A 4,608-nucleotide genomic window follows, 5' to 3' on the forward strand; every position below is an offset into this window, starting at 1 on the left:
AACCGACTTTTGCACCGAGGCCCGGAGGGCTAAGTGTCATATACCATTCGACTTAGTTCGTCGAGTACGCAAAATGTCTGTGTGTGTATGTGTGTGTGTGTGTATGTGCGTATGTGTGTATGTAACGTTTTTTTGCTCTAACTTTTCTCGGATATGGCTGAACCAATTTTCGCAAACTTAGATTCAAATGAGAGGTCTTGTGGTCCCATACGAAATTCCTGAATATTATTTGGATCCGACTTCCGGTTCCGGAATTATGGGGTAAAATGTGCAAAAAATTGTGAAAATAAGTGCACTAACTTTTCTCAGAGATGGCTGAACCGATTTTCCCAAACTTAAATTCAAATGAAAGGTCTTAAGGTCCCATAAAAAATTCCTTATTTATTATATTATTTGGATCCGACTTCCGGTTCGGGAGTTATGGGGTAAAATGTGCAAAAATAAGAAAATATGTGTTCTAACTTTTCTCATAGCTGGCGCGACCGATTTTCACAAACTTGGATTCAAATGAAAGGTCTTGTGGTCCCATACAAAATTCCTGAATATTATTTGAATCCGACTGCCGGTTCCGGAATTATGGGGTAAAATGAGCTAAAAATTGTGGCTCAGCTCAGAAATGGCTGAACCGATTTTCCCAACCTTAAATTCAAATGAAAGGTCTTAAGGTCCCATAAAAAATTCCTTATTTATTATATTATTTGGATCCGACTTCCGGTTCGGGAGTTATGGGGTAATATGTGCAAAAAAAGAAAATATGTGTTCTAACTTTTCTCATAGATGGCTAAACCGATTTTCACAAACTTAGATTCAAATGAAAGGTCCTGTGGTCCCATACGTAATACCTGAATTTCATGCGGATCCGACTTCCGGATCCGGAAATATAGGGTAAAGTGGGCTAAAAATTGTATACCATCACTGAAAATGGGGAAAAACCTTAAAAAATTTAGAAATAAATCGACCTCAAATCTTTTCCAATTGATAGTTTTTATTAGTAGACGGTCAAACAAACCGATTTCGGTTATTCTTTCAAGAATCGCAGAGAATTATTTTGAATAATACCACAGTATTATATATGATAGTATGATTGATATGAAAAAGGCATCATTACACCTCTAGGTGGATTAAAACAGGTTTTACAACAAAATGTTGGTGGCGTGATGTTCATAATGACATCCAGGCCCTTATTACCGGTGTCACTACACGGTGAAAACCGAGTGAAGTGACTGTGACCCTTATTATGGGTATCACTTCACGGTGGAATCAAGTGAAGTGAATGTAGGTCCTTATTACGGAAGTCGCTTTAGAGACAAAAGTAATTACTTGAATGAACTTGATGTCATTATGAACATCACGCCACCAATATTTTGTTGAAAAAATTAGTTTTTTCTACCACAGTGATCACTTCACTATGCGTAATACCGGTAATAGGTAAAATCAAGTGAAGTGAATGTGAAAGTGGAAGTGAGAACGGTAATAAGGGCCCCTGTTCATTCAAGTAATTACTTTTGTCACAGAAGCGACTTTCTTAATAAGGACCTACATTCACTTCACTTTTTTTTTTATTTAAAAGATATTTTATTCAGGCCTATTTGCGTACAAGCTTTACGTGGCCGATTTGACTGAGTTTTTAGATAAAATTTTTTTTGTATTGAATCTCGTTGTCAACCTTTTTCTAGGGGGAGAGGAGCTTCCATTTTCCTCCTGCGAGGATTGAGGGGCAGTTTGTTCGTGGTTCGTCTCGTCATCCATTGCCGTGGTATTGTTGTTGATTTCGTTGCTAGTTGCTGTAGATGCGCCTTGTTGTACATTGTTTGCAGTTGCTGGTTGGTTGGGTGGTGTTACCCGATGACAACCGTCTCTTGTAATTTATTTCCTTATAGATTAATTACAAAATCCTGTAAGTACATTCAGGTTTAGTTTTCTGATTAATTCTTATATAAACTAACCTTACTTTAGTGGCTGTGTTATCGGTTCATAGACCTTTCAAAATCACGTACTGATCTACAGAATTTCTGTCACCACAGGCTTAATTAGACCGTCTATCTAAATTTCAATGTTAATCAATTTTAGTATTTTTAACTTTACAGCCTTAAAATTCATTATGTCTTACCTTCAATGGTAATAATTTTAGTTTAGGTTAAGTGCGACAAATTTCCTAATTATTGCTCTCTGTGAAATCGTAATCAGAGTTGAATTCGAGAATAATTTTCTTTATAATTATGATTTATAGTTCATTAGTTTACCTGGGTAATAATATAATTGTAAATTGAACAAAATATAAAGTTAGGTCACCTTAAACACCGTTCTGTATAGTATGTTGTATTGTTAATACCGTGCTAGCTTCCCCCGCGTGTATACCTTGACCTAACGTTATAAAAACACTCATGACAATCCTCTCATCATTCACAAGGTGCGGTTGCGTTATCAAAACAGAGGCGTCGTGTCACAGGTTTAACTGCAATAACATCTCGATTTGGCGAAAACAATACTTCCCCCGGAATGCGCGAAAGTTTCCTATTGCGTATTAGCCTTAACGCCTACATCGAGAACAGCAAGCTTTACACCCAAGTAACAATTTATGTTACGCTAGCTTGTTTGTGACTAGTTTGCAACCAGATATTTGAGTGATTGTTACTAACATCTAACTGCTTGCATGACTCAAAAAGCGCAGTTTCTACTAATTGTTATGCCGGCTAAAAGTATGTTGTCGTTACGTTGTAATGCCATACTGAAAAAACTTATCTTTTCATAACTTGAAAATAACTTGTTTCCAAGTAAACTAGTTGAAACTTAGTCACCATCGACATTATAAACATTGAATGAATCCAGAATACTTTTCTATCATCAATAAAAAAGCAGAAGAATACTTTAAGTCACAAACTTGATACAATATACAAATTTCACAACGATCCAAAAACTGTCGAGCGGAATTCAATTTCACTTAACTGTTTTTTATGCGCCTTCAATCAAAATCTGTTTATAAAGATATAAAAATTAAACAACAAAATAACCCTATGTTCAGAATGCTCAAAATTATTTCAAGTAGAGTGATTTCTCATCATTTTAAATTCATATATCATGAGAACTATAATATTATCATAATCGATGTTTAATCCCTATATTATTTTCTTCGTGTTTATGACAGTGCATAGAACAAAAATGACTATTCTACCTTTCACTATTTTCGGCAAAAAGTAGTTTTGAAAAAAGTAATATCCTGGTTTTATTTACGTTTCATACACTTCTTGAGACTCGATATTGTATTCGCCATATTCAAGCCAACAAAGGTTGTTTTGTTTGCATTTTAGTTATCATAACGTTGGGAAAACTTACCGAAAACTATCTGAATTAATGAAGAAATTATATGTTATAATCTTATAATATCTACACTGAGCTAAATTTTCTTTTTTACATTATATGATATTCTAATGATTTTGCACTATTAGCATTTCCAATAATAGTTACAAGATGTGTTCAACATCATGTCAAATATATGAGATAATCTTATGAAACATAAAACTCTTCTTAACGTTATTTTTACAGGATTTCCATATAACGAATGAAATTTCCAGTCTGAGTCAACTTGATTGGCGCGTCTTATAACCATTACTAGATATCCGCACAACATACATTGGAACAATTTATGAAGCGCATATTATATTCACTTCGATTTTATTTAGATAGGTTCATATATACCATATGACTAGTTTTATAAAATTTATATATATATATATATATATATATATATATATATATATATATATATATATATATATATATATATATATATATATATATATATATATATATATATATATATATATATATATATATATATATAACTTTCAATGGAGCTCATACGAATAGCAGATAATCGCCAACTACTACTTTTCTTTGAGGATTCAAGCTTTACTAGTATTCCGTTCGGTAAGGGAGCACCTCATGATATTTGCGAGAGAAGTGAGATCCCGAGACTGAAAATAAAAATGAATCTTACTAGACAGATAGAGTAATGAAATGTACCGGATATATATTTCATGGTCCGTTAACGCATATCCTTGAACGAAGTTGGATGAGCTGTCTTGTCAGCGATTTAAAATTACATTGAGATGCGGAACTTCCTGAAAAAAATGGTCTGGAGCAGTTGATGAATATCGGAGATACAACTATTTCTTCAGCTTCAAGCAGTACTATTCCCGACTTCCATCGGATTTCCATATAAATTGTAAGGGATATTTTTATAACTTTCATTATGATAACGTCCATTTAGATTTGACGTACACATTAAATAAAGATTATAAGTTTCCATATAATTTCTATGAATTATATTCTGCATATGATTCATATGACAAATCTAATGAATATAAATAAGATTTTCATTTCAGTGCAAGTTATTGCTATATCAATTCACAGTAATGATTCACATATACGTTAGCGTATTTATAATGGTTTCGCAACGGAAAATAAACCTTTTTTCAACTAGTAGCTGAAAACATAGCTGTGATTAAAGATACGTTAGAATCAAGTAACGATAACTTACAAATGATAGTTAGTTTAATGTTTACGTTATAAAGAAACACTGCTGTCACCTTGTTTTAACCAGTATAA

The 4,608-nt window shown here is 33.1% G+C and overlaps 1 long non-coding RNA gene across 1 annotated transcript; it reads right to left on the reverse strand.

The window, feature by feature from the left end:
• Positions 1-1,037: 1,037 nt before the first annotated feature.
• LOC131431000 (uncharacterized) lies at positions 1,038-3,334 on the reverse strand. Its single transcript, XR_009229622.1, has 3 exons — positions 2,111-3,334; positions 1,952-2,043; positions 1,038-1,895 (listed from the first exon to the last, which is right to left on the reverse strand). It is a non-coding gene; the product is annotated as an uncharacterized LOC131431000 (long non-coding RNA).
• Between the last annotated feature and the right edge of the window lie 1,274 nt (positions 3,335-4,608).

This window comes from Malaya genurostris, chromosome 2, assembly GCF_030247185.1.
Source record: "Malaya genurostris strain Urasoe2022 chromosome 2, Malgen_1.1, whole genome shotgun sequence".
NCBI lineage: Eukaryota > Metazoa > Arthropoda > Insecta > Diptera > Culicidae > Malaya > Malaya genurostris.